The sequence below is a fragment of the Peromyscus maniculatus genome, chromosome 10 (genome assembly GCF_049852395.1).
Source record: "Peromyscus maniculatus bairdii isolate BWxNUB_F1_BW_parent chromosome 10, HU_Pman_BW_mat_3.1, whole genome shotgun sequence".
In the NCBI taxonomy this organism is placed as follows: Eukaryota; Metazoa; Chordata; class Mammalia; order Rodentia; family Cricetidae; genus Peromyscus; species Peromyscus maniculatus.
The window spans coordinates 80,491,846-80,519,129 of NC_134861.1; positions in this window are offsets into that span (position 1 = coordinate 80,491,846).

Genomic DNA, 27,284 nt, shown 5'->3' on the forward strand with positions numbered 1-27,284 from the left:
GAAAAGAGACCTACTTCCTCTCGGTTCGTATTTTTAAAGTATGTTGTTCTGCCTTCTCATTGGTTGTAAACCCAAACACATGACTGCCTCATCACTGTCTGAATGTACAGCCCCCTAGGTCTTAAAGGCATATGTCTCCAATGCTGGCTGTATCCCTGAACACACAGAGATCTTATGGGATTAAAGGCGTGTGCCACCACCGCCACACTCTTGCTATGGCTCTAATAGCTCTGACCCTGAACACACAGATATCTATGGGATTAAAGGCGTGTGCCACCACCGCCACACTCTTGCTATGGCTCTAATAGCTCTGACCCCCAGACAACTTTATTTATTAACATACAATCAAATTAATATTTCAGTACAAATCAAAATAATATTTCAATACAATTAGATTACCACCACATTTCCCCTTTTCTATTTTAATAAAAAGAAAAAAAGCAAAAGGTTATGACTAACAAAAGAAAAACTATATACAAAAGTACAATAACTATATACAATATATACAAGTAATAAATACCTAAACAGGTATTTGACGAATCAGAGAAAATAATTCCATTATCTATCCTATTTTGATAATTCCAAGATGTATCTAATGTACTTTCTATCCTAATTAATTTTCAACTATAACTAACTAATCTTCAACCATAACTAACTAGTCTTCAACTCCCTCAGAGACCCAAGAAGGGAATAATATTAGCTAACAAAAATAAAAACAGGAAGTGCATGCAAGCAACTTCCAAAAAAAAATTTTGTGAGTTGACAGAAACAGCCAGCTGCCTGGGCAGTCACCTGAGGTTTCTCCGCAGTGTTGGGGCATCATCTTCAGCCTATAGGCTTAGTGTATCTGACAGACTCATTTGTGAAGTAGGATGTACACAAGGTCAACAGTTCAACCTCACATTGGGTGAGAGCAGTCCACGCACCAGAAACACCTGAATTCCACTAGTGTCCTGTCATGATTCAGGATTTTAAATTCTGGAAATTGTTGACAGTTTTTTAATTCAGCTGTCCATTCTTCTTGGCTGTGTATATATGGCTTCATCTCAGCATCCCCTTCTTCTCCACATCCCTCTATTAAATGCCAGTCTACTTTTGAGAGGCATGAGCTTTCAGCTGCTGTTCCATTGTACAACAGAATCCATCGGCCCTCTGCCTGTTAAGCTGCCTTCGAAGAAAAGGGCACCGTACCTTTTCCGGATGCGAAGGCCACTTCAGGGATGGTGCCATATTGTCCTGGCCTCAGAAGATGCCTTTTGATAAAGCCATAACCACACTTGTTTTGGCAAGAATCAGTAGTCCCTTGTTTCGTGATCTGTCTGTCCATTTTGTCCTGTTGATTCGAGGATACTTTGTTGTCCAGTGGCTAACTTTTGCCAAAATGAAAGTTGACTCCATATGCAGTTTCTTCAATGCCCATATTTTCTCTAAAGTAGATTGGTACTGCCAGGAGCCGACATGTCTCAAAAAAGAAAAATTTTCTAAGTTATTAAAACATTTTAAATGCCATATTCTGTAGATCTCTGAAGGGTTTGAAGATGACCTGTCTAAAACATCTCTGCTCAATTTTTAAAACATATCCAATATGACTACAAGTTCTATGATAATGTCTAACTACTAGCTTTCATTTCTTTATATCCTAATAGTTGATAATAATAACATTCAAGGATCAGAAATTTGCATTACATTGTTAAATGGATGGAATAAATACAATTAGAAATATACATATAGCATTTTCTAACAATATCAGTTTCAAATTTGTGTACAATATAAAACAATTCAATCCAATGTAAAGTATTTAAAACTAGTAATTGTCTTTCTCTTTTCTTTCTTTTTTTTTCTTTCTTTCTTTCTTTCCTTCTTTCTTTCTTTTTTTTTTTTTTAAACAAGAACCTTAAATCTAATCTCCTTTGCTTAGCCTTTTTCCTAACCCTTGACAATAACTTGTAACCAACCCCCTTAAATACTGAAAATTATCCCAGACCCAGAACCCATTAAAAAGACCAAAAAACCACCTGCCCCACACCACCTCTTTGGGAATGTGGGCGTCGTATTCTTAAAATTGCTTCCTGCTGGGTATGGGCGAAGTTTTCTTTATCCTGAAAGAAAAATTTTAGGTTAATTGTCAAATTCTAAGAGAGGTAACTATATCCTTCACTATCCAGTCTGTGTATAATGCCAAAGTTCAGGGTTTATCTCAAGTCCTTATTCAAGTAGTCTTTGAGACTGGATCATCTCAGCTAGTCATCTCAAAATTGCTCTGAGCACCTTGTAGTTCAAAGCTGATCTGTGGATGATGTTTGTCAGCTTAATGATATTATTATTGTCCACGTGGAATTGTTGTTGTTGTGGGGCCCCATCTTCTTTCTGGAGACTTCAGTTGATATTAGGCCTGGCCGTGATTTCCTGCAGAAAACTGATAAGAGACTCGAACACAAAAACATATATGTGCAGCTAGCCTTTTTTCTAGAATTAGTTAGTACTCTATGTGACCATTCATATCTTAACAAAGTTTAAAATGTATATATATATATATATTAATCTTGTAAATTTTGATATAAAATTTATACTTTGAGAAAAGTTTAAAGAATCAGAATAGAATCAAAGAGTTGAGATTAGTAATAGAATAGTCCCTTAATTAATTTTGCTTTTGTCCTGTACCATAGCAGAAGATGGCTCTTATTCTGGCATGATACAGGGAGTTTGCATTTTCCTTTTAACAACATGCTTGATTTTAAAGAAGGAGAGAGCCATTCTCCAACTCCAAAGTCAGCTTTAAATTTTAATTGAACTGGGACTGTTAGAAGACCAATAGTGTTAAATCTTTAGAGAAAAGCAGAAACAAACATTTAGGAAGACATAAAATTTTTTTTTTTTAGATAATATATACCCATACACCGTTTCACTCTGTTTCTTGGGATAGATGATTTGTCCCTTTTCTTCAGTTGTCTCATTTGTCCAGTGTTCTTCAGATTCCTTAACCTTCATTCTCCTAAAAGACAAAAACAAAAACCTTTCCCCAAGACTAATTTTGGGGATGTTCCTTTTTGGCAAGTTATTATCTGATGAAATGAAAAGGCATGTTTTATTGATACAAGTTAGTTTAAATTGGATGTTCATGCTGGTTGATGAACTATCACCTCCTCTAATTAAGAGGTCTCTCTTGTTCAAATCGAACCTTTATCAATTTTGATGGTACCCACAGCTTATCTTCTCCTGTAGAAACAAAAGCAAAACCACGTCCCCAATGTAATACATACCCTGGTTTCCATTCTGAGGTCAGCACATCCTTAAAGTATATAGGCTGATTTAATTCTGTAGTTTTTTCTATTATCCAATGTCTCTCTGCAGCTGTTGTTCCTTTCTCATTGGCATTCAGAAAATTCAAAGTTAGAAGAGCATTATGCAGTCTATTTCTGGGGGTTTTTGTTACCCATTTCTGTTTATTTAGCATATCCTTTAGAGTTCTGTTTGATCTTTCTATAACTGCTTGACCTGTAGGATTATGTGGTATGCCTGTAATATGCTTTATATTGTAATAAGCAAAAAACTGTTTCATTTTAACAGAGACATATGATGGAGCATTGTCAGTTTTGATTTGTGCAGGTATACCCATGATGGCCATAACTTCTAGCAAATGAGTGATTACAGAATCAGCTTTTTCAGAACTCAAAGCAGTTGCCCATTGAAATCCTGAATAAGTATCGATAGTGTGGTGTACATATTTCAATTTTCCAAATTCTGCAAAGTGAAACACGTCCATCTGCCAGATTTCATTTCTCTGAGTACCCTTTGGGTTACATCCTGCTGGTAATGGTGTCTGATTGTAGAAGGAACAAGTAGGACATTTCTTTATTATTTCTTTGGCTTGTTGCCAGGTTATGGAAAAATCCTTTTTTAAACCTTTACTATTAACGTGATGTTTTTTATGAAATTCTGAGGCCTCCAGCACATTTCCTATCGATAATTTATCAATCTCTTCATTGCCTTGTGCTAGAGGGCCTGGCAGACCAGTATGGGATCGAATGTGAGTTATATATAAAGGATGATTCCTTTTCCTGATTGTATCTTGTAATTGAATAAATAGTGAAGTTAATTCTGAAGCATCAGGGATAAATTCTGCAGTCTCAATATGTAACACCACTCTTTCAGCATACTGAGAGTCAGTTACTATGTTGAGAGGTTCTGAAAAATCCATTAATACCAACAGAATAGCATACAATTCTGATTTTTGCACTGAATTATACGGACTTTGAACCACTTTACTTAAATTTTCTGATTTGTAACCTGCCTTTCCTTCTTTGTTGGCATCTGTATAAAATGTACGAACTCCAGATATGGGTTTTTGCCGTACAATTCGAGGCAAGATCCAATCAGCTCTCTTTATAAGATCAATTCTATTGCTTTTGGGATATTTGCTGTTAATTTCTCCCAAAAAATTACTGCAAGCTCTTTGCCAAGGTTCACTTTCTGCCCATAATTTTTCAATGTCCTCCTTAGTTAATGGTACGACAATTTCTGCTGGGTCTATGCCTGCTAATTGACGAAGTCTCAATTTTCCTTTGTAAATCAAGTCAGAGATTTTTTCCACATAAGTTTTTAATTTTTTATTTGGTTTATTTGGTAAAAATATCCATTCCAATATAATATCTTCCCTCTGCATTAATATTCCAGTAGGAGAACGCCTAGAAGGTAAGATAACCAAAATGCAATCCAGCTTTGGATCAATACGATCCACGTGTCCTTCATGCACTTTCTTTTCTACCAAGGCTAATTCTTTCTCAGCTTCAGGTGATAATTCTCTTGGACTATTTAAGTCCTTGTCACCTTCTAAGGTTTTGAACAAATTAGTCAGTTCATCATTTTTTACCCCAACAATAGTTCGTAGATGAGAAATATCTCCAAATAATCTTTGAAAGTCATTAAGAGTCTGTAGTCTATCTCTCCGAATTTGCACCTTTTGGGGTCTAATTTTTTGTAGCTCTATTTTATATCCTAAATAATTAATAGAATCTCCTCTTTGTATCTTTTCAGGAGCAATTTGTAATCCCCAGCGAGGCAAAATTTTCTTTACTTCTTCAAACATTATTTCTAAAGTATCTGCATTTGAGTCAGCTAGTAAAATATCGTCCATATAATGATAAATTATAGATTTAGGAAATTTTTTACGTATCACTTCCAATGGCTGTTGTACAAAATATTGGCACAGAGTTGGGCTATTCAACATTCCCTGTGGGAGGACCCTCCATTGAAATCTTTTAACCGGTTGAGAATTATTATAAGTAGGCACTGTAAAAGCAAATCTTTCTCTGTCTTTTTCTTGTAAGGGTATTGAAAAGAAACAGTCTTTTAAATCAATAACTATGAGAGGCCATCCTTTTGGTAACAGAGTAGGCAAAGGCATCCCAGATTGTAGAGAACCCATTGGCTGAATTACTTTGTTAATTGCCCTAAGGTCTGTTACCATTCTCCATTTACCAGATTTCTTTTTAATAACAAATACAGGAGAATTCCAAGGGCTGGTTGATTCTTCAATATGCTGAGCATTTAACTGTTCTTCTACCAGCTCTTCTAAAGCCTGGAGTTTCTCTGTTGTTAAAGGCCATTGCTGGACCCATACAGGCTTGTCTGTTAACCATTTTAAAGGTAGAGCTGTTGGTGTCTTTGGAAGATCATCAGTTATTGTGCCCTGTTCTTGTATAATATGGATGGCTGGTGACCACTCATTAGAACAATATCTTCTAATATTTCTCTCAGTAACATGTGCTAGTTTATGATTTGTTTCTGAGATTGGAGGGATGTTAATCTGAGTATTCCATTGTTGCAACAAGTCTCGACCCCACAGGTTCATAGTTATGTTAGCCACATATGGTTTTAATTTTCCTCTCTGTCCTTCTGGACCTATACATTCGAGCCATCTTGCACTCTGTTTCACCTGAGATAATGTCCCAATTCCTAACAGTTGAACGTTTACCTCCTGAAGAGGCCAAGTTGGATGCCAAAATTCTGGTGCAATTATGGTAACGTCCGCACCTGTGTCTACCAGACCAGACAACAAAACACCATTTATTTTTATCGTTAATTTTGGTCTTTGTTCATTAATAGAAGTTTGCCAAAAAATTTTCTTTATGTTTTCTCCTGAATTTTCTATTCTCTCTGTTTCATCATTCTGACCAGCATGATTTATTCCAATAGGCATTTGGTTATTTAATCGCTCTCCAGAGCAGGCATTTCCTCTATGGCTGCCGGAAAGGTTTGAACTGGATTTGCACTGGGGGCCTGCCTGAGGCCCCTCTGGGAGTTTCCCGAAGACTGAGGCAAAGGATTACCCTGTCTGTCCTTTGTTGATCTACATTCGTTGGTCCAGTGTTTTCCCTTACCACACCTTCTGCATACTCCAGAAGGAAGGGGCATTCTGTTGCCATTGTTCCTTGAAGAAACATTGTTTCTGGAAATGACCTGTCTACAGTCCCTTTTCAAATGTCCTTGCTTTCCACATCCAAAACATCTAACACTCCTCAAACCTTTTGAAATTACTTCTCCTACCCATGTATCATCATGCTCATCAGCTTCAACATTAATTGTTTCTCTAATCCAATCTTCCATAGGTGCAGATCTTGCCCTTAATGGCCTGATTATTCTTTTGCATGCTGCATTCGCATTCTCAAAGGCCAAAGATTCAATTATTGCCTTACCAGCTTCTGAATCCGAGACCGTTCTCTTTACTGCTGAAGCCAGTCTTTGTAAAAAATCTGTAAAAGACTCTTTTGGGCCTTGCTTCACCTTTGTAAATGACTCAGATTTTTTTCCTGGTTCCTCAACTTTGTCCCATGCATTCAAGGCTGCCGTTCGACATAAAATTAGGGTTTGGACATCATATAAACATTGTGCTTGTGCTGAAGCATATTGGCCTTCGCCCATAAGCTGATCCTGGCAAACTTGTACTCCTTTATCCCTCCATTGTTTTTCTATGTTTTTAGCCTCCTCCTTAAACCAAGTCAGAAATTGAAGTCTCTGGCTGGGTTCCAGAACACCTTGTGCGAGGTCCCACCAGTCCTGTGGTACTATCCTATTATATGTTGACCAAGTGTTTAACATTTGCTTTACATATGGGGAATGCATGCCATAAGATACTATTGCCTCCTTAAACCTTTTTAAATCCAACATTTCAATTGGAGCCCAAGTATTTTGTGTAGCCATTTGATCAGGCATCTGCTGTACTGTTACAGGATAAATTAAGGGTGACTGTGTGAAAACAGGCTTTCTTTCTGCAACCTTATGATCCCGACTTGAAACAACTTCACTGTTAATTTCTTCTGTCTGAATTTTTACAGGTTTAACAAGTTCTTCTAACGCTGTTATCCTGGCACTTAAATTGACTATCTTTTTAAATATTAAAATGTGGATTATTATAGTGATGAGGTGCATAATTCCACCAATACTAATATTATATAGTTGTTCCATTGCCAGACTGCCTAAAATTTCGAACAAAAACAAATTTTCTTCCAATGTACACATAAAACCCATTTGTTTTTTAATGTGGAAAAAAATTCTCTTTTATATAGTTTCCTTTAAAATATCTGATATATTATGACTTACCAAATCTGCGTAGAACAGTAGAAATCCGAGGGGATTTTCAAAGCAGCCACCTAGTGTCCCAGGTGTAAATCCAGAGAGAGAGAGAGAGAGAGAGAGAGAGAGAGAGAGAGAGAGAGAGAGAGAGGAAAGAGAGAGCGCACAAGAAAGCGTAGCCGGCTAAAGCTTAAATGCAGCCACGTGTTCCCTCTTGTGCCGAGTCAAGGCTTGGGTCTGGCTTCCTTAAGCTCCGACCACGTGCGTTGGCTTTACAGGCAGGGCCCTGTTCGGCAGGGCAGGTCTGAGTTGTTTGTAGCACCGGCTTTAGGCAAGCTGCTCACAGACCTAGGCCCGGGCTAGAAGTTGCTACCCGGACTAGGATGCCAGCAGCTCGGACTAAGAAGCCGATCGCCGCCGGCCGCCGTGTGCCGCCGCTGCCGCCGCCGCCGCCGCCGCCGCCGCCGCGGGCCGCCTGCCGCCCTTGCGGGAAAGCGGACCTGCCGCCAAGCCAAGCAGTTTTTAATGGATTCTTGTCACGTTGGGCGCCAGATGTAGATGTAACCAACCGTCTTATTAAATAAGAAACACAGAAACAATGTAAAAGAGAAAGCCGAGAGGTCAGAGCTCAGAGCTAAAATCTCACCCTTCCTCCTGCTGTCCCAGCTTCGCGAAAAGAGACCTACTTCCTCTCGGTTCGTATTTTTAAAGTATGTTGTTCTGCCTTCTCATTGGTTGTAAACCCAAACACATGACTGCCTCATCACTGTCTAAATGTACAGCCCCCTAGGTCTTAAAGGCATATGTCTCCAATGCTGGCTGTATCCCTGAACACACAGAGATCTTATGGGATTAAAGGCGTGTGCCACCACCGCCACACTCTTGCTATGGCTCTAATAGCTCTGACCCTGAACACACAGATATCTATGGGATTAAAGGCGTGTGCCACCACCGCCACACTCTTGCTATGGCTCTAATAGCTCTGACCCTGAACACACAGATATCTATGGGATTAAAGGCGTGTGCCACCACCGCCACACTCTTGCTATGGCTCTAATAGCTCTGACCCCCAGGCAACTTTATTTATTAACATACAATCAAATTAATATTTCAGTACAAATCAAAATAATATTTCAATACAATTAGATTACCACCACAGTGATCCAAACTTAAGAGAATAAAAATCAACAAAGCCAATAAAATAACCTCACTGTAGCTAATGAAGTTTATGACAAAAAAGAAGGCAGGCTTGGCTTAAATATCTGTATTAGGATCTTACTCCTTGCCGTAACAAAATATCAACAGTGAGTTAAGAAGGAAAGGGTTGTGCGTGCTGGTTTCCCAGAGGAACCCACCAAAGAGGGGAAGGAATGAGAGCCGCAGTAGCAGCTGCCTGTTCGCACAGCATCCATGGTCAAAAGCAGAGAGATGAGTGTTGGTGCTTACTGGCTTCCTCCTTTACCCCCCTGTATATAGCCCAGGACCCCACCCAGTGATAGTGCCACCTACACAGAGGGTACCTCTTTCCTCCTCAATTCAATGTCTCTGGAAATGTTCCCAAAGACATGTCCGACAAATGTCTCCTAGATGATCCAATTCCATCAAGTTGACACAGAAGATTAGCCGCCATACCATTCTGGATAAAATTTTTACAAGCAAACAAAACTTTCATTTCTATACTTCTCATGTTTAAATAAAAATGTAATAAACAAACTAGTTTCAGTATATCTTTTAACATATATTTATCTCTATAATCAAAAACACTAGTCTTTAATACTTTGTGGGGGTAACCTCTTTTTCAACAATCATAAATTTTCCACTGACATCTAGTATCATTTCTGGTGAGGTTAGCGCACCCCATCAGATTCTGTGCACTGTGAAGCCAGTCTGCCTGTTCTTCAAACACTTTGGATCCAGAAACAGATATTTGAATCCACAATGATGTTATCCTCATAAAGCTGATTTAAATGTCATCTGACATTGGAGCATTTTCCTCTGGTTTAGAGGTCTAGGGAAATAGTTAGTAAAGAGAAAGCATTACCAACACAAAACCGAGTTCCTCTGCTGAAAGAATCCTTGATCTTTCACCAAAGCATTTATTCTGAATTTTAATAAAGCAGATCGACTCTGAGCATTCCTAAAGAGCCCCTATGCTGTGCATTTTGTGTTCCCTGCCACTGAAAATCTAGGCAAGCTTTGCATTTTTCTTCTCCACAGCAAGTTCCTAATTTAACTACTATAATGTGTTAGTGTGAATTGATTGCGTTTCTAAAGACCGCCAGGTTTATGGCCACTCAGTTCATGGAGAGCAACGCTCTGCAAGATCATTCCATATGTTCTTGATATTTAAATTCTAACATGTTCTCATAAAAATGGTGGGATGTGTTCCTAACACAAAAGAGCCAAAAAGTTGGAGCTAGCAGAATTGATTTCAGGAGGCTTTTAAAATAAAGAAATGCTTAGAAAAAAGATGGTAGTATTTTAAATGTGGTAAAAAGTTATGTAATAAATGTCAAAGGAAATGTTTAAAGAATAGTTTCCAAAGAGATATTTATTATGGAGCTTGTACGCATCTGCTCAGCATTCTCCCTTGGCATTAAGTTATCAATTATATAAACATGAGTACTGGGGCTTGGGAGATGGCTCAGTCAGTAGAGTGCTTGTAGTGTAAACATGAACACATGTGTTTGGATCCCCAGAATCCACTTAAAATAACAGGTGTGGCCTGCACACATCATCATGGAGTCGGGGAGACAGAAACAAGAGAATCCTGGGGCTTTCCTAGAATCAGTCCAGACAGAGTAGTGAATTCCAAGTTCATCAAGAAACCCTGTCTCCATTCGTTTGGCTATTTGTCCCTGTGCTTTATCCAACCTTGGTTTCAACAATTCTAACACATGAACTATGAAACAAAGGCTGAGGGGCCCCCAACTGGATCAGGCCCTCTGAATAGGTGAGACATTTGATTGGCTTGATCTGTTTGGGAGGCATCTAGGCAGTGGTACCAGGTCCTGGGCTCGTTGCATGAGTTAGCTGTTTGAAACATGGGACTTATGCAGAGACGCTTAGCTCAGTCTGGGAGGAGGGGACTTGACCTGCCTGGACAAGTCTATCAGGTTGATCTCAGTCCTGGGGGAGGCCTTGCTCTGGAGGAGGTGGGAATGAGGGGTGAGCTGGGGGGAAGGGGAGGGGGCAGGAAGGGAGAGAACAAGGGAATCTGTGGCTGTTATGTAGAACTGAATAGTATTGTAAAATAAAATTAAAAAAAAACAAAAAGCAAAACAAAAATAAGATTTTGAAATATAACATTAAAAAAAAAAGAAAAGAAACCTATCTCAATAAATAAGGATGGGGGATACTTAAGGAAGTTTTGGCCGTCAGTCTCTACACGTGTGCACAGACACAACAGCATATATACATATGACATGCATCACAAACGTACAAAAATATGGATACTTCAAATGCAATGAACTTAAGGTAGACTTGGCAATGAAATTTGAAATTTAGTTGCCATTACAATTCAAACATCCTTATTTGGTTCCTCAGATTAATTTAAAACAGTGCTTATTTCAATGGCTAAATGTAGGGAGTACTATCATTAAGAATAATGTCTTTTGGTAGGATGGTGGATGTAGGGGGAATGGGAAATGAGTGTGATCAGAGCTCATTGTATGAAATCCCCAAATAATTAATAAAAATGTTATGTTGGGGAAAAACAATAACAACGAAGAATTCCCAATTTTAAAGATACTACTTTTTCAGCAAAGTATTTCATGTGTTCACTATAATTTATAGTTATTGAAAAAAAAACATCATATCTCACACAAAAAAGAATAATGTATTTCTACCCATCCAGAAGGAGACAAATTACTCATTCAATCTTTGTTAGCTAGTTAAAACTATGCCAAATGAACACTCTCTAGTGCCTGATCAAAACAGGTTCTGCTTACTCTCTAGGTGGCCAATTGCTATTAACACAAACTGTTAGAATAATAAGCCAAACTAGAAAATATTAATGGCTAATTCCTGTGTTTCAGAGAGGCAGTCTGAATTAACTCAGAGTCAAATTGATCAATGATCCTTTTCGCTGCTCTAATTCATGAACAAGTATCATAAAAATGTGTAAAAACTGTTGTTGTTGTGGGTGTGATGTAATTCTATTCCAATTAAAACATTTTTAAAAGATGCAGAGATCCACGCCAAGCCCCAGGTGGAGCTCTATGAGTCCAATGGCGGCAGGGGGGGGGACAGAGAGACAGAGACAGAGACAGAGACAGAGAGAGGCAGAGACAGAGACAGAGAAAGACAGAGAGAGAGAGAGAAAGGAGGGAGTGTATGAGCAAGAAATATTGAGAACACAATTGGAAAATGCACAGGGACAAATAGCCAAACAAGTGGAAACACATGAATTGTGAACCAATAGCTGAGGAACCCCCATGGAACTGGATCAGGCCCTCTGATTGAGACAATTGATTGATTAGCTTGAACTATTTAGTAGGCCCCCAGGCAGTGGGACCAGGACTTGTCTTTAGTGCATGAGCTGGCTTTATGGAACCTAGGGCCTATGCTGAGACATTTTGGTCAGCCTTGGTGTAGGGAGGAGGGGACTGGACCTGCCTCAACAGAATCTATCAGGCCCAGCTGAATCTCTAGGGGAGACCTTGCATTGGAGGAGGTGGGAATGGGGTGGGGATTGGAGCGGGGGAAGGCTGAGGGGTGGGAGGAGGGAGGACAGGGGAACCCATGGCTGATATGTAAAATTAAATTAATTATAAAATAAAATTATTTTTAAAAAAGAAGAGAAAACAAACAAAAAATAAAAAAACAAAGAAAACAACAGACTTAATTTCAAGAAGTTTAGGGTTTTGCTGGGAAAAAAAGATTTAAAAACATAAAGTTCCATGTAGTACCTCCTATGTTCTATTTTACTCACTTTAAGTGGTATTTTAAAGCATTTCAATTAACAATTAATATGATCAATATTTTCATTATTGTTTTAAATAACATTTTCCTGATAAGAAAAGTTTCATTACTATATATATATGTGTGTGTGTATATGTGTGCATATACATATATACATACATATATGTGTGTATAAATACATATGTACATATGAATGAATAAACAAATATCAAATAAAAGATAGCTTTAAGTATTTCTTTCAAAACATATGTGATAGATTGGTATTTTGGCAAAATTTGTTCTCACATCATATTATCATATCATAATCAAGACTTCATTTCATATTAATTTGCCTTCAAAAACATTGATCAGGCATTAGTAAGAAATAGTTTATTGAAGTGTTTTCATGTTTTGCTTGTTTGTATTTATGTTTTGTTGTTCTAAAGCCACAATGAAGAATTTTTCATGAATATTTATAGACATTTTAATATTTTCTTAATATATTAATAGAATTGAATTAAACTATCAAGCTGCTTGCTGTATTGTGTCAGATTGTTTTCCACCTATTTTTCCAACTTTCACTCACATTAAGAGTGTTAGAAAATGCCAGCATTGATTATTATCTTTTCTCTGTAATTGACCATTTGAATAAAGGAAATGGCATTTGATTATGTTTTAGTTTTATTTTCTCATGGATAAGCACTAATCCTTGTTCATGGAATCCCAAAAAGTTCTTCCATCAGTAAGAAGAGGATATTCAAAGGAAAAAGTTAGGAGAAATCTACCAAGTATACAAAGAATGTCTCAGGTTTGAAAAAGCTTAAGCCAGTTTATCAGCATCAATTTGCTTCCATGAGTAAAAATCAAATATAGCAGTATTTTAGGTTATATGTTTGTTATATGATAAGTTCAAAACACTACATATCATTTCCCACTAAAACACGGGAAGCCTCTTCAGTTGAGTGAAAGGGAACTCGGTTTTAGATTTTATGTGTTACCGGTAACAGAGCATTTTAATTAGTTAGGCCTAAGCGGCAGAGAAACATATGCAATCGGCAGTAATGTAGTTGCAGGATGATTGAGCAGTTGTGGGGGAAGCTAGTCAAAGAGGATGATCAACATTAATGTCATTTTGTTCTAAGCATTAATGGCACCTTAGTTCAAAGCTCTGCACTTTCCAGGTGTCCACCCAGATGCCACACATTAAAATGGTCCTTAGGCACACACTGAGTCAGTCGTGCAGGGCACAAAATGGCAACAGGCACAGAAAATTATCCTCAAAATACACACACTGATGGGACTTTCTTTAATTTGCATACTTTCACATTCATAAGGGTTAGCGCTCTTTCCAATATCAGTTACTTTTTTTTTTTAGAAAGGCCTCTTGATAAAATCATTTTATAAGAATAAAAATTTATGCTTTCAATCCATAATCGTCTTTCAAATCCACAAACAGATCCAGCAACCACTGTAAAATGATTTGCATAGCTTTCGCAGTACAAATTAATTTCTCAGCCCTGAGAACTATAACGCACATGATATTAAACTGACTGAGTTTGAGTTCTGCCATCAGGAGACTGGAGTTGAAAACAGATAAATATATTTAGGTAGGAACAGGAGAAATGGAATGGCTTCCAAACAGTCTCACTATACAAATACTGAAATTCTTCCACTGTCCTTCAAAATGGCTGTTATATATATACATATTCACATATGTATATATATATATATATATATATATATATATGTGTGTGTGTGTGTATATATATAACATATGTGAACTACAACCAGAATATATATATATATATATATATATATATATATATATATATGAAGTGACATAAACTACATTCAATCACATAGAAACCTTCTAAAAATTAGCAGTTACAGTAAACATAATCCATCTGAATCTTTGGCTTAATATCAATTAATAGCGTTGTCTCAGTAGAGTCTTATCACTGTGAAGAGACACCATTGACCATGGCAAATCTTATAAAGGAAGACATTGAACTGGGGCTGGCTTACACTTCAGAGGTTCAGTCCATTATCATCATGACATGATTTGGTGACATGAAGGCAGACACAGTGCTGGAGGAGAAGGAGCTGAAAGTTCTGCATCTGGATCTACAGGCAGCAGGAAGTGACGGTAAGTTACTAAGCCTTGCCTGAGAGTCTGAAACCTAAAAGCCCATCCCTAGTGACACACTTCCTCTAACAAAGCTACACCTACTCCAATAAGGCCACAGCTCCCAATAATGCCAGTCCCTATACGCCCACGGTGCCAATATCATTCAAACTACCACACACATGCATTTCTGTCTACATGATGTAGGAATGACTCACTTATGACCAGTTTCTCAAGTCAGTGATGGGTAACATATATGAACTGCAACCAGTCAGAGTGATAAATACCTGAATGCCAGTGCAGAGGTAGGAGGATCAGGACTTCAATGCTAATTTGGACTACATAGAACAGTCTAGATCAGCCCAAACTGGGTAACTGCAATCTGAATTGATCAATCATACAAAACAAACAATAAGGTGAAAAGAGTTTTTAAAGAAAAATATAGGGGGATACATTTAATAGAGAATAATTCAGACAAAAGTCTATGTGATTGTGTTATCCTTTAAAATAAAATATAAATAAAATATAAATTAAATATTTATACTTTTCTGTCCATATGTGTATCCTAATGACATTCCAATTCACCTTGCTGGCACTCTTTATTAACATTACACATGTCTCTGCCCTAAGGACCAGACTTTGGCTTTCTTTTCATCTCTATTCCAATGACAGCATTCTTCCTTTATGCAATAGTTTTTCTTTTGTTTGTTCATTTCTTTTCTCCAGACAAGGTTTCTCTCTGTAACCCTGGCTGTCCTGGAACTTGCTTTGTTGACCAGGCTGGCCTCAAACTCAGAGATCCACCTGCCTCTCCTTCTGGAGCACTGGGATTAAAGGTGTGAGCCACCCCCACCCCACCCCCAACCCCGGCTGCTGTTAACTAATTTTAGATGATAATGAACTCTTTTCTACAACCTCACAGAACTGTTGCTAGACAGAACTTCAGAACAGCATGCATCAGATAGAAAAGACTTTCCAAATACACTGAATCCCTATTCAATAGATGTTTAAAAAGATATGATAATGATCATTGAATGTGCACTACAGGACAGAGGTCCGAGAAGAATTTCTTTAAAATGTCAGAACACACAACTTGGGAATTCACTCACACACACACACACACACACACACACACACACACACACACACACATGCAAATGTACACACACGCAAATTAGTGTTTAAGGACAAGGAAAAAGCTAGAGTTAGAGGAAAATATTGTTGTGTAGTAATGTCCTCTGAGACTAAAATGTTCCAGTTTGGAGGGCAACTTCTTAAGACATGGGATGTAAAGAGAAAGTAAAACAATATGATATCTCAGGACAGGATGTTTACAAGGAGATGTAATTTTTTTTTTTTTTTTGGTTTTTTTTCAAGACAGGGTTTCTCTGTGTAGCTTTGCGCCTTTCCTGGAGCTCACTTGGTAGCCCAGGCTGGCCTCGAACTCACAGAGATCCGCCTGCCTCTGCCTCCCAAGTGCTGGGATTAAAGGCGTGCGCCACCAATGCCCGGCTAAGGAGATGTAATATAAGGGACAAATTTTTATGAAAGGGAAGACATTATTTTGGTGAAAATTTCAGTGGTTTTAGTGAACATTATGGCAAGAAGCACATGGTAAAATAATGGCTCCAAAAAGTGGAGAGAGAAAGGGACAGAGCAGGAAGAAGGAAGGAGATGGGAGAGAAAGAAGAAAAGAAGGGGAGGGGAGGAAAATGAGGAGGAGGAGGAGGAGAGAGTGGAGACCAGACACATCCTACAAAGGCATGGGCACAGGCACAGGGACCTACTTCCTCTATCTGGGGTTCCCTCCATTAATGAAGTTAATTTCATTATATATCAATTACTCCTCAGTAGCCCACCTTATAAAACCAAAACATTTGTGGGAGGAGACACTTCATATCTCAATCATAATAAACAGACATCACTACTGCAAACAAACATTATACTCAATTCCTGGTGAAAAGTACTGTGACTGTTTGAGGGTGTCCAGCTTATAGGAATATTTTTTGTACAATTGTCCATAATTTATTATTAATCATAAAACCAATCAAAATATTGAATTTACTTTCTTCAAGTAACTTTTTCTTTTTATAGTATTAATCACTGTTAAGACAATTTATCATCATTTTAATAATATTATCTCCCTCTCATGGCATGCAGAATCTCTTAGATTAGTTACTTCTACCATTATGTTTTCATAATAATGCTATATAGAGCAAGTTAAATATACTCAAGTGTGAGTATGTGCACTTTATCTCCAGGAGAGCAGCTATCCACTCCTGGATTAAATTAGCCAGACCTGCAGTCATGATACAGACACAGTAGAAATTAGCTACCAGCCAATGAACTCTCCTGTACATTCACCTTACTTAAAAGGATGGCCAAAGGCAATCCATTATCACATTTGTCCTCATAGGAAGTAATATATAACAGCACTACCTCCGTTTAACCTGGAGCAAAATTGAAACAGAGAGAACTAAATGACCATCCTCAGGTCACACACATATTGGAGCCACTAGTCATGGTGGGTGTTTAGTTAAGAGCTAGCATCTCACCTCTTCAACTGGCAAAAGACACATGCAAACACACACTGTATATATACATACATATATATATATATATATATATATATATATATATATATATATCCCTTATTATTTATCCATATAATTATATCTATTCATTATGTCATGTACTTCCTGCCATAATGTTCATTCAAACCACAGAAATTATAATAAAAAACAAGTCTTTCTTCTCTTAAAATATTTTGCCACAGTGTTATAAAGTATTCTCTTACATCATTTTTCTTTCATTTCATCTATTTTCTTCCTGAAAACCAACTTATCTTTACCTCTTCTATCATCCTAAATAATGTCTAGATACATTACTGTTGTGACAGTTTTTTTTTTCTGAAAATGGAGCCCATGACAAACCAAAATGTGTGTCCACAAGTACAAGCGTGTGTGTGTGTGTGTGTGTGTGTGTGTGTGTGTGTGTGTGTGTTTGTGTGTGTGTATTGTACAGTGCCAACATGTGTCTACTGCAAATTCATTGGTTTTGTTAAAAGTCAATCTCATTGTTGAGAGAACAAAGTAAGCATTTGGGGAAATTTCTTTCAAAAAACTTTTGCTTAAATGTGCTTTTTTTATGAAAAAGAAATGTTTCTGAAAACCTAAATGTTACAAACATTACACGCTAGTGTGCTACTATTGCAATGTTTATGATACAAAACAATGTTTTGTTTGCCTTTGAATTGACAGAACAAAATTAAATTATTTAAATTCAAATAAAGATTTTTGTTTATTAATGTATAATAAATATAGGTCATAAATACAGTAAACTGTATTCACCTAGATTCTGCAGCTTGATCAAACTTAACAGAGTTTGTTCCCAGACATGTTCCCAATCATCAAAAAATAAAAAATTTCTGTCATCCCTGAAACATATCCATGACTCTCTGCCCTCCTTCCTCATGCTATTTCTTATCCAAATTCTATTTTCCAGTCATCTAGTACCCTACCTCAAGCAATTTTAAACTAATTTCCATTTTAAACAATTTTGTATAAATGAACAAATACAATGTGACAACTCCATAGTCTGGTTTTTATTTTATTCTGCACAGTTAATTTACGATTTATCCACATATTGAAGGTGTCAGTAACTTATCATCTTTATTTAAAGCAGCATCCTATGTTAAATAAACAATGCAATTGTTTACACATTGATAGGCATTTCTCTATTTCCAGATTTGGGTCATTAAATAAATGAAGTTCTAACATTTGTGTAAACCCCTGCAAACATATGCATTCATTTATCTAGATAATATGTTTAAGAATGGGATGTCTAGAAGACACAACACATGAACCTTTAGGATTTAAAAAATGCCAACTTTTTTCCAGGCATCTGTACCATTTTAGAGCCCTGAATGTAGTAAAGAATCCCTGTTTCCCCATATCTTTGCCAGCATTTGATGTCTTTTTAATGTTATGCAGTCTAGTAAATGTGTTGTAGTGCTCCAAGATGATTCCAATTTGTGATTCTCTCATGACTAATAATGCTAAGCATTTTTTTTCATATTGTCATTTCTACCATCCAATTTCCCTTTTTGGTGAGTTATCTGCTCATCATCTATCAATTTCAGCCCATGTTTTTGTTGGGTAGATAGCCACATAGATATCTGATAAAAATCTTTTATCAGATACATAATTTCTAAATATTTCCTGAAACTATGTGGCTTATGTTTTTAATTTCAAAACAATATCTTTCAAAGAACACACACACACACACACACACACACACACACACACACACACATTTAATTTTGAAAAAACATGGCTAGGTGATGTTGGTGCTAGCCTTTAACCCCAGTACTCAGGAGGCAGAGTCAGGTGGATCTCTGTGAGTTTGAGGCCAGTCTGGTCAACACAGTGAGTTCCAGGACAGCCAGTACTGTTTCACAGAGAAATCCTTTCTTGAAAAACAAAAAACAAACAAACAAACAAAAAAAGATGTTATTTTTTACATTCTAAATTAAGGTTTTTGGCCAATTTTTGCAACTTGTATATAGAATATGAGTTAGAGAATAAGATCAATTTTATTACATATAGAGATTTAAACATTTTGGTACAGTTTATTAAAACTGTGAACACTTATAATTTAACTGTGAGAGTCTTGCAGGCCTATGAGCACTATGTCTCTCCTTTGATTTGGGATTTTCCAGTTTCTGTCATCAATGTTTTATAGCACTCAACGTCCAAGTATTTTATATCTCATGCTGCAATAACCTACTTTTTATAATTTTAATTTCTAATCGTTCATTGTTGGCCTGTGAGAGCACACATGTTTAGTACATTGATCCTTTACCTTACCACTAAAGTAAACTATTAGGAGTTATTTTATTTTATTATTATTTTAGAATTTGTTTGTCTGTCTGTTTGTTGGTTTATTTGTGACAGGATCTCACTGTGTAGCTCTGGCTGACCTGGAACTCGCTATGTAGACCAAGCTGGCCTCAAAATCACAGAAATTCCCCTATCGTTGCCTCATGAGTGCTGGGATTGAAGGCATTCAACACCATACCTGGACATTATTAGTTCTGATGGCTTCTTTTCCGTCCCATTAGTATTTTTATGTGCACAATCATGTCTTGAATAGGAAGATTTGTCTCTCTTTTCAAACTGGATGCCTTTTGTTCTTTTTCTTAGATTGCACCAAGAAAGCACAATGTTAAACAGAATTGGTGAGATCAGAAATGCTGCCTTTCTTGGTTTTAACAGAAAAGCATTCAGAGTCTTGCTGCCAAGGTTAATTTTGCTGCGAGTTTTTCACTGTTGTCCTTCACTAGCTGTTGGAAGATTCCTTCTTCTCCAATTTACTACACATTTCCACCCTTCCTGTGAACTATACTTTTCTCAAATTATGTTCAGAAGCTTTTGAGATTCTCACACAGTCTTGCACTTTCTTTTTTTTTTTTTTTTTTTTTTTTTTTTTGGTTTTTCGAGACAGGGTTTCTCTGTGTAGCTTTGCGCCTTTCCTGGAGCTCACTTGGTAGCCCAGGCTGGCCTCGAACTCACAGAGATCCGCCTGGCTCTGCCTCCCGAGTGCTGGGATTAAAGGCGTGCGCCACCAACGCCCGGCTGTCTTGCACTTTCTTAACTGAATGAAATAAGATACTTGATTTTTAAATATTAAATTTTACTTAGAACTCAAGAATAAATTACTCTTGGACAGTAGAAAATATTGTTTTGTATAGTAATAAATCTGATTCTTAAAATTCTATTTAGACTGTCTACACCTATGTTCTGGAATACATGAATTTTTAGCTCACTTTTATGTTTTATAATTTTTTTAAATGTTTTATTGATTCTTTCTGAATTTCACATCATGCATCCCGATATCATTCATCTCCCTGTCTCTTTGTATCTGCCCTCTGCCCTTGTAACCTCCTCTGAATATCTATAAATTAAATAATTACATCTCAAGTAACATCACCTTTTGTTCCCAATATTGGTCATTTGTTTTTCAGCCTTTGTTCAAGTCAGCTGGCCACAGTTGTAGTAATTTTACTTATGCTATTTTTCCCTTTCTATTTTACATAATTATAAAATTCATCAGCCAACCAGTTGAATTAGGGTTAAAGGCACTTGTTACCAAGCCTGAAGACCTTTTAGTACACAAGACACACAGGGGATAAGGGAAAAATCTGACTTCTATGAGTTATCCTCTGAGGTCCACATGTATGAAGAGGCATGTAGACCCTCAGACAAACAAATGCACACACACACACACACACACACACACACACACACACACTCTCACATGAGCACACACACATATGATTTTAAATAATTTTCAAAGTCTACAGTAATATGATTTCATTTCTTCTGTCCTAGTTTGATGCTACTGTCATACCTCTGACTTAATTACCCACACTGTATTGCATGGGCTAAACAATCAATGATTTTTAAAGATACTAAAAGAATTGCTTTTGGAATAATACATCTGTTTTCATAGTTATGTACTAGAGAACTCTATTGCCTTTTTAATTTATCTTTCTGTTCATACAGAACTATTCAACATGTCTTTGAGTAAGTACTTCGTGTTCATGATATTTCAGCTCTGAATTTTTGTGAATTTTATTAGTATTTTTTAACAAATACTACATTCATTGAGTATGGAATTTGGGGTAATTATTTTTGTCTTACTTTCCATCCTTCCTTTTCGTTGTTGTTTTCTTTCTTCCTTTCTGTTTCCAATTGTTGAATGCTGTTTGCATAAAATTATGCTGTGATCTTTACCATTGTTTATTGGCAACAAACATTCCTTCATCTATGAATACTTTTAGAATTCTGTCTTTTTCACAGTTTTTAGTGTCCAATGTTGGTAAAAATTTCCCAGCTTCCTAGTGCATGAGATTCAACAAGATTCTAAGATGTGGGCACTAGAGTTTTAAGTAAATTTTAGATTTTGGTCCAGTGTAATATTTCTTCACATTTAAGTTATAAAACAAATGAGGCAATAAATGTCAAGAGAGTGAAGTTGTTTTATTGATAATATGACATTTATACAGAAATTTGAATCAAGGAAATAAGCCAAAAACTGAGGTTGACAAATTAATTCAGATAAGAGAAAATATACACAAATGCAATAAAACAGAAAATTGATATTTCTGAATTACTTCTAGAATGCACAGTGGCTTGGTCTGAGTCAGTGAGGGATGAGTTTGAATAATGGTGGTCCAATGTGTTTATCCACTACATTACAAAAGTTTTACCTTTTACTCTGAAAAAGACAGGAATCCATTGTGTGATTTTTTACAGTAAAAGTACACAATCTGCCTTACATTTGAAAACATTCATTAGATTATTGTTGGGAAGATATACTATGAAGTAAAAATTACATGTGCAGTGATTCATGATCTTCATTAATCTTATCAATAAAAACCAAGAGTGAGATATCAGGGTGAAAAATGGAGAATCGGAGAAGCAGAGCAGCAGTCACTAGAGACTTCTTATCTCTACGAATCCTCTGATCAAAAATGGTTGAGATCCTGTCTCTGCTCCACCTTATCACTTCTTTTCTCCACCCAACCTGTCACTTCCTGCCTCCTGTTTTTACAGACCTCCAGACCCCTATGGTTAAATATTGGTTAGCTACAACCTCTGATCTCCAGACAAGCTTTATTTGTCAGAACACAAACAAAATATCACACAACAGTGCTGGTAAGTAAATAGGGAGTTATAACTGTAATCTTTATAGGGCTTTGACTAGGGTGATAACAATGCATATATAACACATATATTCTGGTCATATATGCAGAGCAGTGTTGACAAGATTTGAAAAGTGATATGATATCCTAGAAGACCCCAAAGTTGGTACTAAGGCCATCATTTCTGCCCTAAATAGATTGAATTTGTAGTCAACATTAATTTTATTGAGAAGTATTCAAGAAGAGTAGATTATGACATCTATTTTTAACATTTAGAAATGTCCAATAGATATTCTAACACCTAGAAATATCTAATTGCTATCCAATTGGAAATTTCAGAGAAGCAATTAGTTGCATGACCCTAAATTGTTTTGTTTAGTCTAACACAGGCTAAATACATTAACTCATCCTGGGGATTGTATTTACAATAAAATTATATGAGATCTATCCAAGTGAGTTCATGGGGAATAAGCATGAACAAGGAAAACTTTTCTGGGTCTGTTTCTGGAACTTAAGAGTTGAAACACATAAGATTATTTTATATGCAATTTTATAACCTTTAGTATTTCAAATATATTGTGTAGCTTGGTCTGCTTAAGGGACTCCCTGGTAGTAGGATCAAGATCCATCCCTGGAGCATGATCTGGCTCTTTGGAGCCCACCACCTATGATGGGACACCTAGCATAGCCTTGAAGAATGGAGAGGGGCTTTGGCCCTGCCTCTACTGAATGTACCAGGCTCTGCTGACTTCCCTTGGGAGGCCATACCTTGTTAAAGGAGGGAATGGGGAAGGGGGTTGCAGGGGGAGGGGGGTTGGGGGGGGAGGGACAGGAGGAGGGAAGAGAGGGGGATCTGTGATTGGTATGTAAAATGGATAAAACATTCCCCAATGTTGCTGGAGGGCTTCTCTCCAGATCCCACCAAGCCTTGCAGTCCCACAATCCATGTATAAAATAATCACTCAGACACTTATATTACTTATAAAATGTATGGCTGTGGCAGGCTTCATGCGAACTGTTCTTATAGCTTAAATTAATCCATTTCCATAAATCTATACCTTGCCACGTGGCTAGTGGCTTACCGGCGTCTTTACATGTTGCTTGTCCTGGCGGTGACTGCAGTGTCTCCCTCTCTTTCTTCCTGTTTCCCCAATTCTCCTCTCTCCTTGTCCCGCCTATACTTCCTGTCTGGTCACTGGCCATCAGTGTTTTATTTATATAGAGCGATATCTACAGCACCCAAAAAATAAAAAAAAATAAATAAAAAAACAGATTATATTAACAACACCTCAAATTTTATTTAAAAACATAAATAAACACCTAACATTTTAGAAATCTGTTCTGTCCTTGGGGAATGATTCTTTTTGTAACTTTACTGTGCGTGTGTCATACACTACATTTAGGACACCTGGCAAAATTGCTTGAAAAAGATTTTGAGTTTCTCTTAATTTGTGACTCACTTAATTTGTGGCTAAATGTGGTCTTTCAAGCATTTTCATTTCTTATTTCTGCTTTTCAAGACGGAAATTATGTAGTCTTGGTTCTCATTACCATTAACATGACAGGTCACCATAAGTAAATCTAGCATAAAAGGTAAATCTAGGAGTGTCATTTAACTTAACTAACTACCTGAATTATGGTCAAGCGCCGTCACAACACCTCCAGTGGGGAGCAACCTTCCTGATACACAAACACACAAGTTTTCACAGCGTGGGTTTCCATGTTGCTCAATCACTTCAAAAGAGAAAGCAGATGGAGAAATTTCATCATTTGGTTACTTTTTCTCAATTATGTCCAACAGAGGAAATCTCTCTTCTGTTCTCATCCCGTTGACCTGAATCCTACATAACCATCTAAATACCATACAGTGTCAGAACAGCAACACCCCGACAACGGTTGAAATGAATAGAGACACAGCCTTATTTAGGAGTGGATAGACAAGCGTTTTAAAGAAACACGAGCCCTAATGCGAAGGGAGGAAGAATTGTTGCCCATCAGAGATGACTGACAGAGACATGGCTGTCAGAGCTCTGCTTCACTGCATTGAAATATCTTTCTGTGTCAGTGGTCTTGAGAATGTCGCCTCTAGACAAACAAGATTAATGTGACCTGGCGAATTCTCAGAAAGACATATTCTCAAGATCACCAAGAACTACTGAATCACGAGCAATAGCCCTGAAAGCTAGCTCTAGCATTCTGTTTTAGAAGCCGTTCAAATGATTGTTTCATTTTAATGTGAATAATCATTTATATAGATAAAGTATACTACAATAACAGCAATACTAATACCGACATCATCTAATTTTCAATGAATATGCATGTGTAGTAGACATTACAGCTCTAAGATATTTTTAATTTTGTTAAAACTTGGTGCACCAGCTATGTGCTGATTAACTTTCGTCACCTTGACAAAACTGGAGAACAAGGATAAAAGCATCCTCAAATGAGGGGCTGCTTCCATTTATCCACACAAATATCTAGAAATTCCAAAGCCACTTAATAAAATGATTTGGGGATAGGATATGGTGGCGGTTCATGCCCTTAATCCCAGCTTTTGGCCATCTAAGGCAGGCAGATCTCTGTGAACTTGCTGGCAAGTTCTAGACCAGCCAAAACTACATAGTGAGATTCTGTCTTAGATTTAAGATTAATAACTATTGACTCACTAAAGATTTGTTAATTATGTTAAGAAATGTTAACATTTGAAATTAACATAAAAATAATTAGAATTCAAATTGTTATATTTCATCATTACATTTTCAAATAAGTGCAATTTTGTTGAATTTATTCTTCCTCATTCTTTTCTATCCAAGTAGCCTACTTTCCACTTTCATTAATTCATATTAATTGACAGTGTTTTATATTTCAACTCCCTTTGCAAAGCAGAAAGATATTTCTCATTTCATCCCTAAAATATTAATTTCCTACTTATAAATTAATAAGGCATACTTAGGATATAGGTGAGGATTTTTAGAATACCTCTAAATTTAAGAAAGAAGTGTAGTTCTTGGTTTATATTTACTTAACATTTTAAAAGTAATTAATAGTCCATTTAAGAGTAAATAATAACCCATTATAAAATGGCACTGTATTGAGTAAATATGAGGAAACTTAAAAATCAAGACCAGGCAAATGCTCCAAACTGTAGTATATGGAATGATTAGAAAACAACCTCTGTTTGTTTTCAGCAGACAGACAGACAGACAGACAGACACACACACACACACACACACACACACACACTCACCTGAAATTGTTCTATCTCATGTTTCCAAGCATGGAGATGTTGACCTTGTGACCCCGGTTTTTCTGTCCCTCTCTCTCCATTTCAGTTAATGAAGATTTGTATAAATTTTCCAATAGGAACTGGGGCCCAAAGCCCTGGTGTAATTAGTTGATCTATTAATGTTCTACTTAGATGTGAATCGAACATGATTACTACCGTGGTTTATTTTGCCAAACCTGGCAGGGAAAATCCAAAAGGAAATAATGGATATAGGTCATTTCAGTCTCAACCAAACTACAGAGTGAAATGTAACATAGTCACCATCATGTTCTGTGAGAGCCAAGCTTCTCAGGAGAAGAACAGGAACCCAATGGCATAAACAAATATGCTTAAAGAATTAGAAACCAGCATCATCATTACTGTCACAGATATCAAAGAAAAATGCTAATAATAGAGCTAGCCCATAACAATTTAGCTCAAACATTCAATGTGTTACTAATGTATTATTAAAACTCCATTTACCTAAATGTTAAATCTACAAAAGAAGAATATGTGAAATGCTGCCTTTGATTTATGCTTTATCTTAATGTTTGTATCTTCCTATAATGAAAGTATTATTTTATGTAGGTCAGAAAAAATAAATATGATCATTAATATTAAAAACATAATTTAGTTAGATAAATGCAAGTCATCAATAACCTCACTGTAAATAAAAAATTGAATTAACAATCACAAACACAGCTATGAAACACTATTACAAGTCAACTTCATGGAAAAATTGATGATAAATTCACTAATATATTCACTTCTCTCCAATTTGCTTCTATGTCTAGCACTCACGTTAATTTTATATAATAATATAAGCATGCATAGAATAAAATAGTGCTTCAGACATAGTAGTCATTATAAGAAAAAATATCTAAATAAATGAGCAAAAAGCATTGGCACTATCCTAAAGCTAATGCAATGATATAATTATAAACTAGAAATAAAAACAATCCTGTAAATGGTTGGGTTGTTCAAACTTCTTTTCATAGAAAGAATAAATATTCCACACCAAATTATGTAAAAATATTAGCATGTTAACAAAGCTTGGACTAATAACATTATAATGACAAAACACACCAAGAATAAAAAAAGAAAAAAAAAACTACTTCCTTTGTCCAATGATGCAGCAGAAGAGAAGAAATACAAGCAGTTAGAGAAAAAGGCAGTATTATTTTCTAGTTGAAGTATAACTATTGATGTTAGAATCTATTCATAGAAGCATACGAAATATTCACAATAATCAGCTTCAACGTGACTGTTGATTTTTTTTCAATTTGAATTAAATTGTTTCCCATTGAGAATGTAGCCTGGAGGCCTTATTTGATTTTATAACTCCTAGAGGAGCTTTATCCCTTATTTAAAAATAAACAAATGTGTTTTGTAAATACTGGTTCAGTTTACAGTGAAGTGTGATTACCAAAAAGGGTTGCAGCCCTTTACCTTGGATCCAGTAAGGTAAAAGTACTTCAGACACACAGTTTACTAATCTCAAATCCTGACTCTGGAATGTATATGTTTCTTATGGTTCTATTTTTCTCAAATTTTTCTTCTATAATATTTATCTATCTAATTCCAACTTTGGAATACTGTTCAGTAGTATGCCATATACAAAGAGAATTCCCTAATATTGTGACTTCAGGAATTTATATTTTGCTAATGATTTGAGAATAGATTTGAGAAAAATATGATATTGCCTAGTTTTT